Here is a 21,743-nt window from a genome sequence, read left to right on the forward strand (position 1 = left end):
ACATTGGTAAACAACCTTTACAACACAACTTTTACCATGCAGTGCCTTTACAACGCAACTTTTAAAACGCAAACCATTACAACGCATTGTGCTGGGGGGGCGCTCTAGGATAAGGAATAGGTTTAATTTACTATCCAACACCTTCCCTACTATCCACGGGGATTGGAGTTGGAATAGTAAATTAAACTATTCACTATCCAGCGCCCCAAAGCACTATGCGTTGTAAAGGCATGCGTTGTAAAAACCGCGTTGTAAAGGCATGCGTGGTAAAGGCATGCGTTGTAATGTCATACATCAGAGAACATTACCCATTCCTTCTGGACCATGTCTGGATACTCTCTGAACCGTGAAAAAACTGTGGTTATTTGTACAAACAATATTATATTTAATGATTCCAGAAAGGCAGTTAACGCTGTATATCTTGGCGTATCTATATCCCCGCAGATGGAAAATATCAATAAACTTAATTATGACCCCCTGCTTGAAAATATAAAAAAGGACCTTGTGAGGGTCAATAGTTTACATTTATCAATTATTGGTAGAGTAAACTTTGTTAAAATGAATATCCTTCCAAGGATACTTTATTTCTTTCGGGCAATCCCTATAATTGTTGAGGATAAGATGATAACGGCCCTCGAGTCACAAATCTCTAAATTCATTTGGGGATATGGTAAAATAAGGCGATCCATGACATTTCTCTCTTTACCACAGGAGAGAGGGGGTTTGGGGCTCCCAAACATAACCTTTTACCTATGGGCCACTCTCCTTCAAGGGATGACTTCCCTACTGAATATAAACCCAATAAGTAATAAAATAGCTGGGAAGGGGATCCCCACAATTTACAAGTTAGCTGTGGGAGATAAAGCAAAGGGGCTCTTGTCGAGACAGATAGAACCATCTTATTACAAGAAGGTCAAGTTCAAAATTATTAATAGCGCATGGAAGGTATGGAAGAAAGTTTGCAAACACATGAATATTCCTAGGATTAATAAATATACACCACTATGGCACTCTTTTCTGCTTTCTGGGCAAGGTAATGATGATATTGCTAAGAGGGGGGAAAACCTGGGAGTGTTATCAGTGGGCGATTTTCTAGATGCTGAGCCCCATGTCAGGTTCTTCAACCTCAAAACAAAATTTAACATTCCGACCTCTGACCTTTTTAAATATATCCCCAAAAAAATACCATTCTTACTGCAAAACTCTCAAATACCTCACTGTTTAACATTCCTATTTTTGATCATATAGGCAAAAAACTGCAAGGATAGGTACACTCTATGGGCTATTAATGGAGCAACAACAGGATGACTTGGAGAGAACAGAGTCACTTTGGGCAACTAAAGTGACCAACCCAAATGTTGACATTGATAAGGTCCTATTGCTCACTGCTAGGTTATTCTTAACATCTACCCTTAAGGCACAAGACTGTATACAATTTATATTTCACACCGGCAAAATTGTATGCATGGGGGAAAAGAACTGACGACAAGTGTCCCAGGTGTGGTACAGGCCCGGCCCATTCACTACATATGTTCGCTGAATGTACCAAATTAACTACCTTTATATCAAAAATGTCCGAATTCTGGGAAGAGATATTTGGGCACAAAGTTTATATGTCCCCGACCCTTTATGTTTTGGGATATGATAATACCTCAGGGCACAGCAAAGAAGAAGAAATATGTTTGTTTTTGGGTATGGCTGTATACAGGATAATTTTGGCTGCCCGTGGCGTTTGCGAATGCGAATTTGCTTGATATGTATGGCCCTGTATCCTTTTTAACCAATTAATAAAAACAATTTTTCATGTATCAATCTTTTTTGCTACTTTATTTGTATGTTGTTTTGACTAATTTTATAGATAAAATATTTTAGATGTGCTAGTGTGCACCATACTTAAGGTTTATAGGTTAGAGTTTTTTTAAGAATATGGTTTTTGCTACTATTTCTAAGTAGGGTACTCCTTTGTTGTTAATAAAGAGTTTTTACTTTACACTAAAGCATGTTGTACATTCTATTGCTTTGTTTGCTAGTTTTAAGTTTAATTTGGGTCACTGATTGCTCCATACTTAGTTGCTCGTAGCCTTGTTATGTTTGCAGCGCATGTTTGAATTTGTAGAGTGCAGATGGGGTTCTTTCTAGTGTAGATTGGAAGGCATTGTGCCATCCTTCTACTGCTTTGTTGGCTTTAGCTTCTTGAGCCATGGTGCTGTAGTAGACATTCCACCATGGTGTTTGGAATTTGGATTGTTTCTGTCTCCAGAGCGGTGCAGCCTGCCAAACCAGGGAGTATATTTACAAGAATTGCCACTAACTAGCATTAGCATTAGTTAGAGGCACATTTTTCGTAAAGCTACCTATCGCTGAAAACTACCCCCCTGTTTCCAACGTACGGCGCTACAGGGTGTTAGTATCAGTTACCCACCATGAAAACTGCTGCTAACACTACATTTTTGCCGCTAGCAAGAGAAAAGTGATGAAAGGCCAATTAGAGGCAAAACACTCACATTAGTCAGCCCAACATAACTTTTCTGCCTCTAGAGGTAAATAGCCTATAAGTGCACCACTAATGATAAACAGAAAATAAAAACAATGAAATGCAGAATGGGGCCATTTTCAGAATAGGGACACAACATCCCTACATCCCCCTACAGCCAGGATGACCAGCCACAGTCTATGGGGAAGAGGAAATGCAGAATCAGGGCTCCATTTATGTAAAGAGGCACATCACTGGGAAAACCAGTGATGCATCACTTACATAGCGCTTTCCTTGCGACACAATGGCAGCCGCAGCCTGGAAGCATGGACAGTCCCCGGGGCCCAGAGTTCTCGCTGGGCCTGCATCTGAGATCCTGAGTGGGATGTGCTGTGGAGTTGCAGCGGCCTGACGGCGGAGGCAGGCTGCATTGGGACCAAACGCTTGGGCTGTGGCAGTAGACATTGAGACTTCAGTGATCAACCATACCTGGTGCTGAAGTCTGGCAGGCCACACGGAGACATGTTGCTGAACTGTGTGAGAAGATCCCCTAGCGCCCCTTGGACCTGTGATCGGAAGAGACGCTCCTGTGCACCAATGTAGGAAGGTGTGCATAGCATAATTTGTGCAACCACTACACTGGGGTGCAAGGAGGACATTGCCAATGGTGGGCCGCGCCTTTCTGCAACACAAGCCGGAGAATGTGACACTGCCCGGACACTGTGGAGGGTGAGGCACCTGAGCTGTGCCAATCTTGTGTGGCAGGAGCACTTCAAATTCACGCTGAAGGGGGCCCTGTTGCATCACCTGCATTGGGAGGTTCCCCAGCAGACTTGGCCACGACTGCTGTATCCATGCTTGAGAAATCCCACCAGGCTGAGGCTCCTACTGGCTGAGTCACAAATTCAGAGGGAGTGCGGCGGATTGAGCACCGATGTCGGTGTCCAGGTAAGGAGAAGGTAGGACGGGGAGCGGAGGGGGCCTGGGGGTCGTGGAGGGCCCTGGCCTAGCACCTGTGGGTGGCGCACACTGTGCCCTGAGCAATCCCTGCGATACGGAAAACGTACATTGCGGAGTACACCGCACAAGACTGGTGGTGGATTCGACTAACTGGCTGGCCAGGGACACAGGGGCCAGTTTGGTCCCTGGCACTGTGGTCTGCAGCTTGATCTGCAGTCACTCACTAGGGAACTGGGAAACATGGAATCTGGTCACCACTTCTAGATTGGAAGTGGCAACTGGCTGGTGGTGCTGCTTTCCTCGCCCCCTGGTAGTGAGCTCTTGGGTGTGCAGGGGACTATCTCCTAGTGGTCTTGCTCTTCCCATAGCGCAGTGCCATCTCGTAGCTGCTGCTGTCGTCCCCATCTGCTGCAGCTGGTTCCTCTGACCTAGAGGTGAGGTGTTCGAAGCCCTCCTCCCCCCACAGGCTCCTGCTTGTGACTCATCGTTGGTGGTCCAGTGGTAGAGCGTCACTGCTCTGCTGCTTGACTGCCCTCCTGTCCCTCTTTCTGCTCTTGTCCGTTGCTTTCTACCTTCGGCTTTGTTTTTATGTGCTTTGTTTAGCTTTCTCTTTCCTGTGCTTTTGTACAGTTTCTTTTCCCCTGTCCTCTCCTTCATTTACACTGCAATTTCTGGCAGCCCTGCCCCTCCTGTTTCCTTTCCCATGTTTCCCGCCTTCCAGCTGTCCTGTCCCTGCACTTAATGGCGGGCATGTACAGCGGGCGTGCCACTGGTGTGGCCCTTGCAACCTTTGCCTGCCGATACTGCAAATGCACCTTCTGCCACATCAACACAGCAGCGCACCCAACTGGCTCAGCTGCATCCTCCTCAACGTGTGGCCTCCTCCCCAAACAAGCCACAGAAATCTGGGACCTCCTGTTTGCCAACTCTTCAGATATCGCCTTCTTCATGGAAACCTTAACGAACCTCTGCTCCAGACTGGACATCACCATTGCCATCCCCGACGGCTGCAACATCACCCGCAAGGACCTCCCCTATTGCCCAGGAGGAGGCGTTGCCAACATCTACAAAAGCATACTCTGAATGACCACGTACTCTAATGACCCAACGACGACCATGGAACACCTCTAGTTCCAGATCCAGACCAAGCCCAACATCACCCTCAGCAGGAACCCTCGACTACAGCCCTCCCAAACCATGACCCCCCGTTCACTGATGGCATTGAAGTCTTTATCACACCCCAGGCTCTCACATCCACCAGCTACATTCTACTTGGAGACCTCAACTTCCGCCTGTACAACCGCCGTGACCAGAACCTCACCAACATTGGATTCAAGCAGCTAGTCACCGCACAGACCCACATAGCAAAACACACGCTCAACCCCATCATCTCCGCCAGCAGGAACTTCAACTACAGCCACACCACCGAAATGTCCTGGAACGACCATCATTATATACATCACGCCTTCACAATGCCCACCGTACACCACCATCACCCCCGTAGCAGCTCGATCAGGGCTTTAGAAGAACTTCCCATCAACTCCCTCAGCACCACCACTCTGCCAACGCTTACAGACGCTGACACAGCAACAAAAAAACCTCCACCGATGCATCTCCAACTGCTCCGACACCCTGGAACCTCTCAAGAAAATACCAGGCAAACAACACTTCAGGGGGGACAACTGGTTCATTCCTGCCCTCCGCTAGTCGAGACCCACCTGCAGACATATCGGGAAATGATGAAGCCACAACATCAATCATCTCTGCAACACAGCTACCCTTGCACCATGGCACAAGGGTGCCTGCATTGCTGCATGGCAGCCATTCTGTGTCAAGTAGAGGAAAAATACAGTGGGGCTTATTCATGTGCCCCTTCCATCAGTTTAAAGGCGCTGGTGTGTCATTTTCTTGACGTACCTACAGCGTGTATTTTGCACCACATTATGCTTCATTTACAAAGTGGCGCATCTAGGCATATGTGTAACTTTTTGGAGCCCTGTGCCTCATTTTACCTGCAACAAACCCTCGTAGGAGTTGCTCATTGAAATCTCCCAGGTAAGTCTGTTTTATACTATTTACCCATTGAATGGACTGGGCACATATGGTCCAGACTCCAGCAAGGACTAGTAGGTATTTTTTCCACATGTGCCATGCATATGTGTACATTCAACACTTGTGCAGTCATAATATACACACATGCATCGAAAAATATGAAAAAACATTCAACGCCATCAGAAAGATAGCCGCCGGCCCATTGGAGACATCAGAATATGGCAGGCAGAAGGCTGCAGCCGCAGCAGTCTTCTTCGGACTGCCACCACGGTGGTACGGCGGATGGCCCTTAATTTGCGCTCATCTTGTTGGTCTATAAGTAAGTTGTAGTTGTTAGCTACCTTTGTTACAGGGACATAGGCTACTGAAAGTAAATGTTAATTTTAAAGGCAAAATGACTGTTTGTTGCATATTTTACACAGTGCAAATTGTTGGAGATGGATCAAATGCTTTGATTAAAATGGTAGGTATATTCTCACTAAGGGGGTCACAATTGGAGAAATATTTACCATCCACGGTTCCGCTCCACACTATAGTACTCACAACAAGTTACCGGATAGTCTAAAAAAATAATGATTGTTTAAGTGGGCAAAATTATTATTGTAAAGTCGAGAACCTTCACTCACCCAAAGGTCACATGCTTCATCACTGGGTTCCCTCTTACACACAGCGACCACACGGTACACATTGTGGGCTACAACTTTCCCACAGGAGAGAAGTGAGAGGTGTTTTAATCAGCCAGTGGTGGTGAGAGTGAGGGGCAGAGTGCAAAAAAACTAAAGTGGTGATTTAAAACTATCTCCTAAGAGGACAAAACACTTTTAATAGTTGTCCTCAAAGGATAGACATAAAAAACAGTGTGAAAACAGGGATATAGATGTTCCCAATTAGATCAGGTCAACATGTTCTGCCTTGATGACCAAAGGTTCATGGTATTCTTCAGGACCAGATCTCGTCACTCTGCTATTATTTGTGAAGAAATATAAAAAATACCATACTTAATTCTATGGGAATGACCAAGAAACCAGCTGCAGTCTGGTTCGTATTCAATTCCAGACACCTTGTCTGCCTCCACCTACAAGGGTCCTTTACACGTGCATATCGAGAATCAACTTTCCCGAATCCTCTAGCATGCATGTAAAGGCCGAAGGTGTAGACTTTAAGTATTAGTTGGTTATTTGGCTTGTTTGTAGATGATCATTATTTTATGTGGGGAGTAGTTGTTTGTTTTAATTTACTTTAGTAGTGCGTAGCAAGTGCTACTTTGTTTATTAGGTAGTAAGGCATATATGAATAGTATATTAGTGTGTCAATATTACCCATGTATGCAGGGGTAGCCGGCATGGTTCATGGGTGGCTGGGCAGGTGCAGGAGCATGGGCAGGGGGGTCAGGAGAGGGGTTGGGGTGAATGGTAGAAAAGTAATATTAAAATAAACAACTACCCTCCCATGCAGGCATCCCGCATCTCTGCTCCTGCTCTCCAAGGCACAGGAAACACAGGAAAGGCTCTCCTTACCAATCACAATGCTGCAATGTGGCGTTGTGCTTGGTTAGCAGGCAGGCTCCCCTGACCAATCACAACACTGCAATGCAGCGTTGTGATTGGTTTTGAGCATCCTGGTTCGATGCTCAACCAAGAAATGGGGTCTGGCTTGTTCTCCACGCAGGCTGTAAAGCAGCCTGCATGGAAAACAGGGAAAGTGAGCATGATGGGTTTACCAAACAGTCAGTGCACACTTAGAAGTAAGCAAACCACTCCCACCCTGCCCATCTCAGAGAGCAGAGCAACCCTGCCCACCCACAAGGTAACAGAAAACATAAAATGTTAATAACTTAAAGTTATTATCATTTTACGTTTCCTTTGCAGTGCCTTGCTTAAAATCAGTTGGGTGACTTTCCTCTGCCATAGCAGAGGAGCCGACCCTGCATGCATGGTGTATTTCTGAATTGGTTGGGCAAATTTTGAATGTGTCCCCCATCATCCTTGTTTGACATTGGCTTAGTTTTAAAGAGTTATCTGCTATAGCAAATATAATAATGTGTTTCTCATTGTTAGGATTGGCATGTATGAGGAAGGGTTCTTCAAGATGTGTGGTGGTGAAGTGTTTGAGTAGTCTGGTCTGTATTCAATTCCAGACACCTCATCTGCCTCCACCTTCAAGGGTCCTTGACAGGCGGATCACGAGAATCAACTTTCCCGAATCCTCCAGCATACGTGTAAAGGCCAAACCAATATAGTTTAAGTGCTAGTTGGTTAATAGCTTGTTTGTAGATGACCATCATTTTATGTGAGGAGTAGTTATTTGCTTTAATTTAATTTAGTAGTGCGTAGCAAGTGCTACATTGTTTATTAGGTAGTAAGGGATATATGAATAGTATATTAGTGTTTCAATATTAGCCATGTATGCAGGAGAAGCCGGCATGGTTCGTGGGTGGCAGGGCAGGTGCAGGGACACGGGGGGAAGGGGAGTCACGAGAGGGGTTGAGGTGAATGGTAAAAAAATAATTATGATAGAAATACTTACCTTTCTTTTATAATTATTTTGTGTGGGCAAACCACTCCTACCCTGCCCTGCTCCGAGAGCACAGCAAATGTGCCACCCACAAGGTAACAGAAAACATAAAATGATATTAACTTAAAGTTATTATCATTTTATGTTTCCTTTGCAGTGCACTGCTTAAAATCAGTTGGGTGACTGGAGCCACCCCTGCAGGTATGGTGTACATCTGAATGTTTTACTAAATCGTCTTGCTTTAGACGTCCTTCTAGCAAAAGAGGGAGGAGTATGTAAACTTTTGAAGGTCCAAGAATGTTGTACTTATATACCAGACAACATTAAAGATCTGGAAAAATATATAAGCAACATTACTGCGATCCATGGTGAGATTGAGGATCTGACTGAGGAAACGGTGTGGGATAAAGTTGGCAAAGGGTTTGGCAAAGTTGGAGTTGGTTTTCAAACCTTGGAAAGAGTTTTCTTGGTTTTGTGTTGAAACCCCTTGTCATAGTTGTGGCATGTGTGATTGGTACAGATCAAGCAGACTGGAGAGGTCATTGAGAATGCAAGAGAGGCGAATGTAGAGAATGCAGCACAGTCAATATCGGAATCTCAAGAACATGGAGTTGCTTAAGAGAGGAAGAGAGGCAACACGGTTCTTTCCATGAAGGTGGTGTATTGTGTGATGACACAGGTCATCAAAGGGGGGAACTGAGAGAGCGCCATGTCATTTTGAAAATTCTAGGGGTGCATCATATCTCCCGTTCCAGCACCCGCATATTAAAGGGTGTACTAATGTGTGTTTTAGAGATATAACAGCAGGTTGGGAATTAGGGCAATGTGTAATCGATGTATTCATAACGTTGCAAATTAAATAAGAGCCTTAACATGAGTGTAATGCTTTATATGAGGTAGAAATGCTACTAAACGTGTGTATTGTAGGATTAATAAACGTGCCCTATTCAGAGTTGCACGTGTAAGAGATGGAATGTGACGCTTTAATGTGGAAAAAAACGTATGTTTAGAAATGAAATGTAATGTTGTCTTTGTAATGGAATAGAGTGCATTGCTTATAATGTAGAACCATTTAGAAATGCATTTAAACGCCTAAAGGCCTGGGACATGAAGAAAAGCCAGTAGAGGCCTAACTGTAATTTCTTTAGTAAGCATTAGTTCTCCTTGTGAAATAGCGGCCTGTTGGGAAGAGTGCTGTTCTCAGCAAATTTTGAATTGTAACTTTGGATGCGCACAGGGTTGCTTCTCAGGAATTTCAGTTACAGGTGCAAGGCCACGGAGCTTTTTAGGTAGAAAGATCCATTGTTTGGAAGTTCGGCCGGTAGGGGTGAGGACGAGTAGTTGCCAGAGGAATGTTAATCTGCAACATTTGGTGAGAAGGTGCCTGGGATCCAAGGACACCTCAACGGACGCTGGATGAAAGGATGCCATGCTTGAAAACCCCAAAGACCAACACCTGCCCAGAAGGGTGTGCCCTGGGCGTATCTACGATTTTCGGAGTTTTGTATCAGGGACAGACCCCAAGGGTGGAGAGCAGACTTTGTCAGGAGGTTGCTAGAGCAGGATGTAGGCAACTTAGACAGCACTGAGCAAACTTGGGGCAGAGTGGGGTGTAGGAAGGAGCATCTTAGAACAAGCTCATTAGTTTATTCAACTTATTTGAGAAACGTGAATGCATGTCTTAAGGAGTCTTCACTACTGACACCTTTACTCTTGCCTGAAGGTAATTGTTAAGTAGGATGTCACCTTAGAGTTAGTGTAGGGACAGATTAACCTTTTCTTTCCTGTTGTAAGTGCAGTCTAGACTTCAAATAGGGACGGTAATTGGATGCCTGATGTTCCTAGAATTGACTTTGCTTTTCATTCTGAGTCGTCTGAGACTCCTTCGTAGGATTATGTTTGTATTAGTGCCAGTCTATTTCTTGAACCTCTTGCTGAGGTGTTTATATGTCCAATTATTTTTGGCTTTGTAATACATTTTTAACTTCAGTTGGTAGTCAGTGATTCTTTAAATTGAATTTAATTGTCGATTTGCAAAGCTGTTGAATTATGAGTTTGGAAACCTCCCCTCTACACGTCTTAGCAGACAAAAAGGTCCAGTCGACCTGTATTGGGATTCTGGAGAATTGATAAGGTAAAAATCTAGATAAGAATATCAGTTCCGTCAGGTATCAGACGGAATGTGTAGTGAAATATAAAGTTATTTCCACATTTTGTAAAATGCAATGGCGCATATACGATACTTTGATTATTTTTTTTTAACGCAGCTGAACTGAATTTCTACTTTAATTAAAACGCTTTCTAAATGCATGCATGACTTAAAATGAAATCATTCAGTTTCTCCTTGTACGTTTAAGTTCGGCACGCAGTTTTATAAACTGAAATACTTCACATTGAACCTAAATATTGGTTAATTAAAAAAGTAATCAAGTGTACGCTTTTCGGTACACTTCAGACAGTACGAGGCTCTGGTCAACCCCGAAGGAGAGAAGGCAGTTTTTCAAACAGGCACTATTTATAATTAGAAAATAAATGCACCCTCCTGTAGTCCATACTAAATAAGGCACATCGTTAAGGCAGCTTTGGAAAAAAAAATAACATCATTTTCTAACATGGAGTGGATTTAAATAAGGAAATACAATATTGCTAGTTACACCATCAGATCCTGAAGTACTACAATATTTCTTGAATATCTCCTTAATTTATCTTGAATACTGCCAGTAAAACTCTGGAAATTTGAGCTACTGCTATTAGGTAATTGTGCTGTAATTTTTCTCAAAAGATCTGTGGAGGGAACGCGCCAATTTTCACATAATCATTCACCTTAGTTGCAGAACATTCAAAAGAGATTCTTGCTTAATCTTGCTGATTTCTAACGTGTCAGTGCTGATATACTTCTGACTCAGTTGTTTGTTTGTTTTTTTAACATTCTTCATGTGTGTTTTTTCTATGTCCTGAAACAGCAGGTGGCCCAAAAAGTTAGATCTTTCATCCTAAGACTGTGTTACTTGGGACCTTATGCGAAACTGGATTGTATGTATATAAACTAAAAGATACGTGATCTAGTATGTTCCTAATGTCTATATGTGTAAGGTATTCATTGGGCATTTGGGTTTTAAGGCCAGTCCCTGGACAGTCCAGTACTGTATGTGAAGCATCATTTGGAAAAGGTGACAGAGCTGTCAAGGGACCTGCTAATCTGGGATTGCACCAGACCCCCCATACTTCTAGGGCCTCATTGCAAAAATTCAGGGTGTGCGACTGACAAACACCTATGTGAAGGGGCGGCTCCTCCATTAGGGCGGAGGAGCGTCGCCCCACTGCTTTCTCGCAGTGCGAGAAGCTGAAACATAAAATGGTATGTTAAATACCATTTTATGTTTCTACTTCTTACACTGCGAGAAAGCAGAAGGCAGGGAATGCCTGGGTGTTGGTGAGAGAGAGGGAATGCCGGGTTGGGGAGGAGTGTTGTCCCCACTGTTGTGGGCCCTGACTGTTTGGTCGGCCTTCGGTGGCCGACTAAACCAGTCATGCGCACTTTAAATTTTCTCTATTTAGGTTGTATGCCACTTCCATAGAGAAAATGTCCTCCCTACAGGTCCCCTTATTGGCTTAGGGGATTGGCTTAGGGGAGGGGAGGGAGGATGCATGCTTCCTGTTCCATTCCAGGAAACGGGACTAGGCCAGGAACAAAGGCGGCGCAGGACACAGTAAGGTAAGTTTAAAAAAAATGTAATCCTCCGCGTGAACCCCCACCCGGCCCCACCACCAACCCCCCCCTCCCGCGACTGATGTGAGCCGCAACTGCCTATGTGCCATCCACTGAAAAACACAAATAGGAAGGAACGTAAAAGATGCGTTCCCTCCCTATTTGGCAGTGATGTCTGTAGTTGGAGGCCAGGTGGGGCCGTGCCCCAGATCTATGTGTCCTTCCACCCCATTGTGCCCCACCACAACTGCTGCAGAATGTGCCGGGAGACAACAGATAGAAAAAACAAACAGATATTGCACATTTCCATACACATTTATTTATCCAACTACCTTGCTTTCCAAAGCAGTGTTATTTTCTTAAAATGTTTAAATAGGACTTTGTATGTATATGTGTACATACGTATTTAGCTAAAATACATATATACAAAGATATATACACACACACATAAAGTTAAACATAAAGTCAGATTTTTAACATTTAAAGCATACATGTACATGTATATTTGTGTGTGTGTGTGTGTATGTGTGTGTGCGCATGCGTGGGTGTGTATGTGTGTGTAACCTTTGTACGTGGCTCCACTAGATTAATCAATGGCCAGTGAGATTTTGTTTCACAAAGATATTTATCAATGGTTATATCAGCCGATGTGGGTGTAAGCCATTGAACAGGAGCCGACTCCATAGTTGGAGTAGTAACTGATTTGCAAATGGGAAAACGCGCCTTTAGGAATCATGTTAGCAGCCAAAGGGGAGCAGAACATGCCCCTTTCCTAGACAAACACTGCTTTAAAAAACATTCACTGTGTGGAAATGCAATTCTCCCAAGTAGTATGCTGCAGTCCTATGCCGGCCTCCATCTCTACAATCACTGCCAGTCATCAATTAATTTACATGAAGGCAATGTCATTGTAATCGGGAAACAGGTACAAATCAGTCATATTTGGCTTAAAAAATTGTGAGTCTGGATCTATTGGCATGTGTGTCTTTTGTTGCCTAAGTCAGAAGATGGATTGATCCATCCTTCTTTTACCATCCAGCTTCTTATTCCCATATCTGGCATCTGGGGGCGCCATCTACCATTTCTTTTCGGTTCCAGCCTCGGGGTCCTAATGAGGGCTTTATTATGAGTTTTGCAATCCAAGTCCCCAAAGACCATGGCTGCCAGGAGACTGCAGCGCCAGTGGTCTACAGACTGCTGTAGTATGAGCTTACTGCAGTGGCCACAGTATGGCTGCAGAGATTTTGCAGCAGTGTTTTTCCATATGTATCGATGCCTGTGTGTGCATTTCGACTGCATATGTGTTGGCTGCACACATATGCATGAAACATATGAAAAAATACCACCTACCCATTGCCAGGGTTGTGCAAATATGTGGGCAGGCCTGACAATGGTTATATGGTTCAAAAGAAACGCCCCTGTAGATCATCGCAAACAGGGTTTTAATCCTCGGGTTGAGGATGCTACTGTGAAGGGGGGACCTTAAGAAAGGTATCCATGTTGAACTCTGCTGGAAGAACAAGAAAGGGGTGAGTACGCACCCCAAAACCTCCGTTCCAGCCAATTTGACGCTGGATATCAGACTGCCGCTTTCAGCATGTTTAATAAAAAACTCATAATACCGATGGCGGTACAACTCCCCTGTACCGCCCTCTGGCAGCTGCCTTTCCCAGACCGTGAACCCCATGGTCAGCGTTCTGCTGGCAGTCTCAACGGTTCAGCTGTGGTCTTCGCAAAGACAATCCGAACAATTTGTAATACTGTGGTCGGACCACCGAGGTCACGGTGGGACCGAAACCATAGGAACTGCGGTCATGGACCCCTGAACTCGTAATAAGGCCCTAAGTCTATGGTCTGGGGTTCGATGGTGACTGGAGCCTTGCAGTGGGCAGAGAGCACTCTGCAACCACTCATTTTGGTGAGTATCTGTATGGGGATATGACCCATACCCAACTGAGGTGGCAAGAGTACCACCTGTAATTATGAAGGGGTCAAATGCAGTAGCCGGCCAGCACAGCTCTCTCAGGGAACAGACAAGGAATGCGGCTAGGCTCCATCTCCTGCATATCGTCCTGAACAAATGTAGCGATCTTAGGAGTGAGACCAAATACATGTATTTATTACATACTATAAACCCGTTTTTACAGTCCTCTGGACCAGGAGGCTGTGACATTTCTTATGAAGATGATGTGGTCATCACTGGAGCATGTAGACCACTGGATGCAAAACAGTGAATTAAAGCTCAATGAGGCATAAGCAAAATATTACCTTGGAATTCAGGCCCTTGGATGCAGATCTCCATTAATTTCTAATCTTAAAAACTTTTTAAAGGCAGCAAAACGCTCAGCATTGTGTTAGACTCTAGGTGCAGATTTTAGAACCATATAGAGAAAATAGTTCATCGGACTACAGCCGTTTAATCTCCAATTCTTTCCTACCAATTTATAAATAGGCTACAAAGAGTGCATAATCAGAAAACAAGAATGCAGTTTCACATCAAGCCAGCTCTGAAAGCAATACAGTAGCATTGGCTTCCGGTGGCTTACAAGATCAAATTTACAACACTACATTTTCTGAGGAGCTTTTTCCATCAAAGATTCTCTATATACCTCCAGAATGTGGCACTTTACTACGTAAAAATAATAAAATTGTGATAACATTTTCTAATTTCATCAAATAATGTGATCTAAAGGATGGAAGAAGATTGGTGGCCCCCAAGACTCACTCTTAGCCTACCTCTCTGTCAGTTTAAGGTTTTAGCACAGGAATAGTACTACATTGATTTTAAGTTCAGAAAAAGTTTATTAGGATTAATTTAACACTATATTGCCACCACTACTTCATCAACCACTACAATTATTTACCTTTTGGATTGTAGTTCACCATTATATCAAAATCATTAAATTGTCCTCTGCCATGTTTATCATGCTTCAAAGGCAATTTTTTTAAGAACATGCAATTATCAACTAATTAATCCTAACAGAATAAAATGTTAAAAATAGACACAAATATTCAGGACTTAGTTTTATAATTAATTACCAAAACTGGATTGAACACAATGTAAAAATAAATCTGTAGCCCAGAAGTAAAAAAAAAATGATGTAAAACGATTAATCCGAATAATTCAATCTATGAATGCGCTCTAAAAAATAAGCCAGCTATACTTTTAAATCTTGAAATGTGTATTCAGTCAATATAAAACAACATCCTGTAGATACTCAGCTCAGTCCGGATAAGTCGGACAGCTAGCACGACGCAGCAGCTACCACAAAACTCCTTACAAGGAGATTAGATCAATCTGCATTCCAGTTTAATGTAATAAAAAAACCTCAAAAATACCCATTTTTAAAACTCAATAGTTTTAATCAAAAATATATTAACACCAGTAACGACGTTCATTGCCTTTCAGACGAAAAAGGAAAGCTTAGAACTAAAGGCATCAAAACAGTCAAAACAGAAAACAACAGCTGTTCGTAAATGCAAAACGCATCAAAGACCAGTGCACGAAAATAACACACAGGAGGTAATTAAATGTTCTATAAACCCGAGAAGGCACCTCTGTTGTTAAATGCATACCTCTCCTGCAGACTCACGGGGCCACTTGTAGGCATATGCATGTGCATGCACACACTCAGGAACCCACAAAGAAGCGGCACGGACAGTCCCTCAGGCAACACATTCGGTTTTGCAAGAACATTGCTCTAAATATGGCCCACAGAAGGGTTGAAAACAACTGTGAATCTTTTACACCGGAAGAGCACCCCTGTAATGTGAAACTGTGACAGTAGGAAATGCCATGCCTCTATGCATTCCGAAATACCATTGATATGATTTGATTACCAATAGCCCGGTTTGTTGAAGGCCTGCCACATTCCACTGCGGGTGCTCTAGTGTAGATGTTCCTCTTATACCAGGCCTTACCCTCTACTCCCAAAAAAACACAGATAGGCTCTCTAATCTGACAGTCATAGATCATACTACCCTCACTGCATCAACAAATCTTACTCCCTTTACCACCAACAACCAGGCTTTTTGGTGTATGGCTGGGTGTTGTGATCTTGGTCGACATCTTGGGACACAAGGCCGCATTTTAATGAAATATAACTGATCATAGAAAAAATTGTACCACAACGCACTGATTTTTCACACTACGCAGTATATTATTAAGAACAGCAATAAAATTATCGCCGCTTTAGCGGCAGGAAACTGCCGCTAAATCGGCGATAAAGGGCTTGATAATATGCCCTTATGAATTCCCATAGAAGCCCAGGTTCTGGTGTGAACCTGGGCTTCTATGGGAATTCACAAGGGGATATTATCAACCCCATTATTCCTGCTTTAGCGCTAATGTGGCGATAATTTTAACGCCGTTCTTGATAATGTGCCACAAAATGTTGCTTTAGGATCTGGTATCACTTTATATTGATCAGTTTCTTTTCGCAACAGTGCATAGGTGCTCGTTGTCTGGGAGTTAAACGTGTTGATACCCCTTTCTATTTTCAGTTCAATTGATTAAAGAGACAATCGCAATCAAGTTTCTCAGTACTCAGCAGAACGTTGTTATCACCTAAGTGCCGTGGACAATTTGGGCAGTATTTAATTTGTAAACAAATAAGTTCTGGTGGCCCATGGGTTTGCCCAGAAGTCTGCGGCTGGTTTTATCCAAGGTCTGGGTGCTGAATACCAGGGCTGCGTACTCTTGAGAATGTCACCTCATTCCTCTTTAATACACCACAAGGCCCTTCCTGCCCCTTTATATCACCCTTGTAAGTTCCGTATCCTCCCTGCTTTTCCCCTTTTCACAGTTTTTCCTGCTATATCTTCCTTCCCCTTTTGTGTTTTTCTCTCTCATGCTCTTAATCAAAAATGAGCGCCCTCTGCAACCCACTAGTTCACATTAAGCACAGTGTGTGGGTAAATATGGGACAGCAGGCAAAATGGAAGTAAGTGGTGAAAATCTAGGCCCAGTGCAAAACAGTTATTACAATAGCGATGGCCTTTTGAGAAGTTTTTAATAGTTCTTATATTTTAAATGTATGTTGTAAATTATATTTTTATATTGTATTTTATAATTGGGATTTTGTATCAAGATTATATTTGATCTATCTTCCCCTATTACTATGTGTTACCTGAATGGCGTATTGTGACCTTGGATTGGTAATATGATTTGTATTGTTGTGAATGTGCTTTTATGGCTATAACTAGTCGCAATAAAGTTCTAATTGATTGATTGATTGTTATTACAATTAAGCTACAACTTGAACATCCATCCAAAGTTGAGTTTTAGCACAACTCTATCTATACATTTTTAGAGTTCTGTACACCGCAGACTAGACACGAAGGTATCCGATAACTTTACAAGAGCACCAAGAGAAATTGCTGCTAACAGCAGATATAGATTTAGTACGGATTTTGAAGACAGAGGGCGGAAATTTAACAAGGGTAAAATTTTACTCCAAATTAGTGGTGAACCTAATTTTACAATGGTCAGAAGATTTCCAGAGTAGAGGAATTGATGTTATGCCTTTCCTGGGAAATCATCCCTCTATTAGACCCTTTAAATCCTTAAGTCCTCTAGGGTCCTCTCTATCTCTATTGCAAGTAGCTCCTGAAAATGTAGAAGAAGCAGCAAGGTTCGATGATTTGAAAATTAGTTTATCAAAAGATCTTCGCCTCGTATCTTACCCTAACCTACCAATTCCCCCTTCTCAGGTTAAGGTTGAAGATGAAACCTCTCGCTGGAACTGGTTACCTGGCGTTCTTTCAAAGAAATTGACTATTAAGTACCCTTCCAAGCCTAATCTTTAGCGACAATATAATGTTGTTATCTTGGAATTGTGCTGGCTGAAGGATTGTTCAGAAAAAATTCAATTCCTTATGTCCCTAAAGGCCAATGTGATCTGTCTCCAGGAGACTTGGTGTTCAGAGACACTTCAGATAGGAAGGGACAACTTTGTTCTGGAGGGTCGCACTGTTCCCTCCAGGAGAGGCCACGCTAGGGGGGGATTTGCATGTCTTTTATCCAATCGGATAAATTGGAATTTCTCCCATTATTTGGATTCTTGTAACCTCTTTCAAGCTGTAACACTGTTCAGCCATGACAATGTTGAGGTATCTAAACTCCTAGTATTGATTAATGTCTATATTCCCCCTGAAGTCAGTTTTAATGTAACTTTAAAAAAGGTTTTCGTCTATATTCAGAGTCTTAGAGAGAAATCTCCTTCTCCTAATATAATTTTAGTAGGGGATTTGAATTGCAAAATCTCTAATCTAAGTATGAGTCTGTTCCGCGATAAATATAAAGAGGAATCTCTTCAGATCCCCCAAGCCCTCCTTCCTGAAAATATTAAAACAAACAAGCAAGGGAAAATACTTCTGAAAGAACTGTCCGCTATGGACGGGATTATAGCGAATGGAAGGCTCCCTTCCGATTCTCCTGCAAATTTTACTCATAAATCTCACCAGGGAGAATCTATATTAGATTATGTGATAGTTGAGAATTCCACCTTTGCCCTATTAAAGGATCTTAGGGTTACTGAAACGGTTTTCAGCAACCATAAATTACTTTCTTCCTCTATGAACATAAATCCTCCGAAATCTGACCAATGGTCTCTTGATAGCGCCCAGGTACATTTTGGAGCGAAATCAGGAAGATGCTATTGGAACACAAAAGCTGAACAAGATCTGGAGAGTGTTCTTGATGCTGCAATTGACGACCTTGCTATGTGGCAACGTTTTGAAATTGTGTGCTTTCAAGATCTAATGAAGTCAGTGATCTCGGTGGCTAAAAAACCAAATAAGAAAAGGTGTTTTATAACACCCTCTTGTCCCCTACGTCTACTCAATATAGAGATAAATAAACTAGTGAGGGAACAATACTTGTGTAAATCGGTAGAAGGATCACACAAAGTAAGTTTATTAAAAAGAAGGAGGAAAAGGTTAAAAGTGAAATTACGGAAAGAAGGGGAGGATTCTATTTGGATAAAATTAAGAGAGGCAGCTTTTAAAGGACAAATGAGACAATTCTGGTCGCTTACAGGTCAGGGGTGTGGATCAAGAACAAGACCGCTTCCTATCCCCATTGAAGAACAAACATGGGTGGATTATGTCACATCCTTATATGCAAATAATGGAGCGGTGGTGCCCTCTATAGGTTTTATTGTAAGTGGTCAGCCTCTAGATCTCTTATCTGAAAATGATATCGTAACAGCTATAAAGATAATGTGTTCTTCTGGGGCAATGGGGCCGGATGAACTTCCAATTTCCGTTTTAAAGCAAAGCAGTGAAAAATGGAGCAAATTGTTATGCCCTGTGTTCAACAGTTGTTTCTCTAGTGGAAAGATTCTTCCCTCGTGGAAAGGGAGCATCTTAGTGCCCCTTTTCAAAAGGGGTGACCGATATGCTCCCCAAAACTATCGCCAAATTGCCCTCTTAGATGCAATCAGCAAAGTATTTGCAAGATGCATTTTGAAGCAAATAAATGACTGGGTGGACCAAGAAAATATACTTCCCCTTGAACAGACGGTTTTCGAAAGCACCATGGTACCCTGGATAATTCAATGGCTCTACAGGTAATAACGGACAAATATATCAGGGTCAGAGGTGGGGGAGTCTATGCCGCTTTCATAGACTTCTCCACGGCTTTCGATAAAGTGGACCGTCCTCTATTGTGGAAGAAATTACTTTCTCTGGGTATGCCTGTAAGGCTGTTGAATTTGGTTCAGGAACTCCACTCTGAGACGTGGTGTAGAGTACTATTGGGTGGGAAGAGAGGCTTATCGCAAGTAATTACTTCTGCCAATGGTCTTAAACAGGGTTGTTTACTGGCCCCCTTGCTGTTCTCTCTCTATGTTTGTGATCTCCCCCAGAACTTATCCTTGAGTGAAGGCATCGCCCCCACTTTAGGAGATAAACCGATTGCATGTTTAATGTATGCAGATGACATACTTCTTTTAGACCTTACCCCAAAGCGTCTCAATAGTCGTCTGCATGCCTTGCATTTATTCGCTGAGTGCCACCATTTGAAGATTGATATGTCTAAAAGCAAGGTAATGTGCATTACAGGGAAGAAAAAAACAAAATTGGGTAATTTTAGTTGGCTTCTAGGGAGTAAGAAACTGGAAATTGTAAAATTTTATGTTTTTCTTGGGAAAATAATATGTAGTAACCTGAGCGACAGGGCTCACATAGACAGCAATATTAGGAAAGCCATGACTCAGGGAAATGGTCTGAGTGCTCTCTATAAAGCAAACGGCAGAAGACATCTTGTCTATCTGCTGGAGGCCTTTCGTGCAAAAATTCCAGCATCCCTGCTTTATGGCATTGAGTTAATAGATTTGAAGCAATGGGGTTTCCTAGATACTGTCGAGGGTAGACTCTTGCGACATTTATTGTCGGTCAATAATGCTTGTACAGTGGAATCCCTCAGACTGGAATTGGGCATACGAAGTAGTTGGGTTCAGGCTCTAGCAGGAGTAATACGTTGGGTCTTTCATTTAGCCAAAGGCAAACAGGCTACTTTAAGATCCCTCTTTAAAAAAGAACTGTTGGGCCTATGAAAGAATATTCTTTACTTATAAAGAATTTCAGAAAGGCTGTTACACTATTAGAACTGGAGGAATCAACTCTTTTTTTTATTATCTCCACATTAGCTAAAGTTATCATTAAAACGGGCTCCATGGGAGTTAAGTTTTAAGAGGGATAGAGATGCCCATATTACAAAGAAAGGTGTTACTGAGGTTGTCAATTCCTACTTATTCAAACAAATACAACCATATGCATCCTGGATTCTCCCTCATGGCTTGCACCGTTTTTGGTTCCTCTTGAGACATGACCTTCTCCCTTTAAATAAACTATTGGCTAGATGGCATGGTTGCTCCGATAAATGTGATCTATGTAACATTGACAGCTCAATGCAGGATATCACCCATATCCTCTTTATATGCCCTGCCCTAATGGTCCATCGTCGAAAGTGGGTGAGACCAATATGCCTACAGATAGGTATTTCTTCTGCTAAATCTTTCCTCAATGCCATTTACATCCCTCCTAATGAAATGTTCTGTTACAGAATCTTTAACTTTTTTTAATGTTTTTTATAATTATATTAATAGGTGTAATCCCTATTTTTTAATTTCTGTATAAATGGAATGTATTTTGTGGATTCTGTTTTTTCTTTCTGCTGTGTATCTTCTGTTGATCCTTGTATTCTGTTTATATGTGGATCTCAACTGAGTTCCAAAACATATTTAAATAAATGAAAAAAAAAAAGAGCACCAGTCGTGTTTCAGACGGACGTATTCGTATTATGTTTTTTGATGAGAAGGGGGAGATTAGGCGATTTGCCCAGAAGCACTGGACGTTCAGTGTCCCTGCCCAGACTCGAACCCGGTCACCCAATTTAAAGGTCGACCACCTTATCCATTAGGCCACACAATCTCCTATTGCATCTTCTTTCCATATATTTATGGTGTAAATCGTAATCAAATCAATGAAAAGTACAACGCAATGTAAAACACAGTGGGCCTTATTTATGAAGGCCTTGCGTCAGTTTTGCGCCGCCGGTGCGTCACTTTTTGTGACGCACCAGCGGTGTAAAAAATGCGCCTCGTTGCGCCATATTTAAAAAGTGATGCATCTAGGTCACTTTTTAAACCCCTGCGCCACATTATACCTGCGTCAGGTATAATGTATGCAGAGGGGGCGTTCTGGTTCTCTGCTTCCAACAATAAGGCCCCTAACAGTGAGTGGTACCTACCTGTGAAACATGGTGCATCTGCCAAGAAAAATGCAGAGGGGCCCGAGTGGCAGCTACCCGTGAAACATGGTGCAGCTGCCAAGAAAAATGCAGAGGGGCCCGGTCACTCGGCTTAGCTCGGCCAGTGGGAGCAACCGTGCCTCCGTAATGTCAATGTAACCAAAACAATGTCCCCCAAAGTTCTGCAACCGGACCGCAGCCCGCAGACATGGGCTCAGCCTCTGACACAGATGTGGTGAGGGGGTCTCTCCATGCCACTCAGGTGGAGGGGGGCAGGTGTG

This window comes from Lissotriton vulgaris, chromosome 9, assembly GCF_964263255.1.
Source record: "Lissotriton vulgaris chromosome 9, aLisVul1.2, whole genome shotgun sequence".
Classification (NCBI taxonomy): domain Eukaryota; kingdom Metazoa; phylum Chordata; class Amphibia; order Caudata; family Salamandridae; genus Lissotriton; species Lissotriton vulgaris.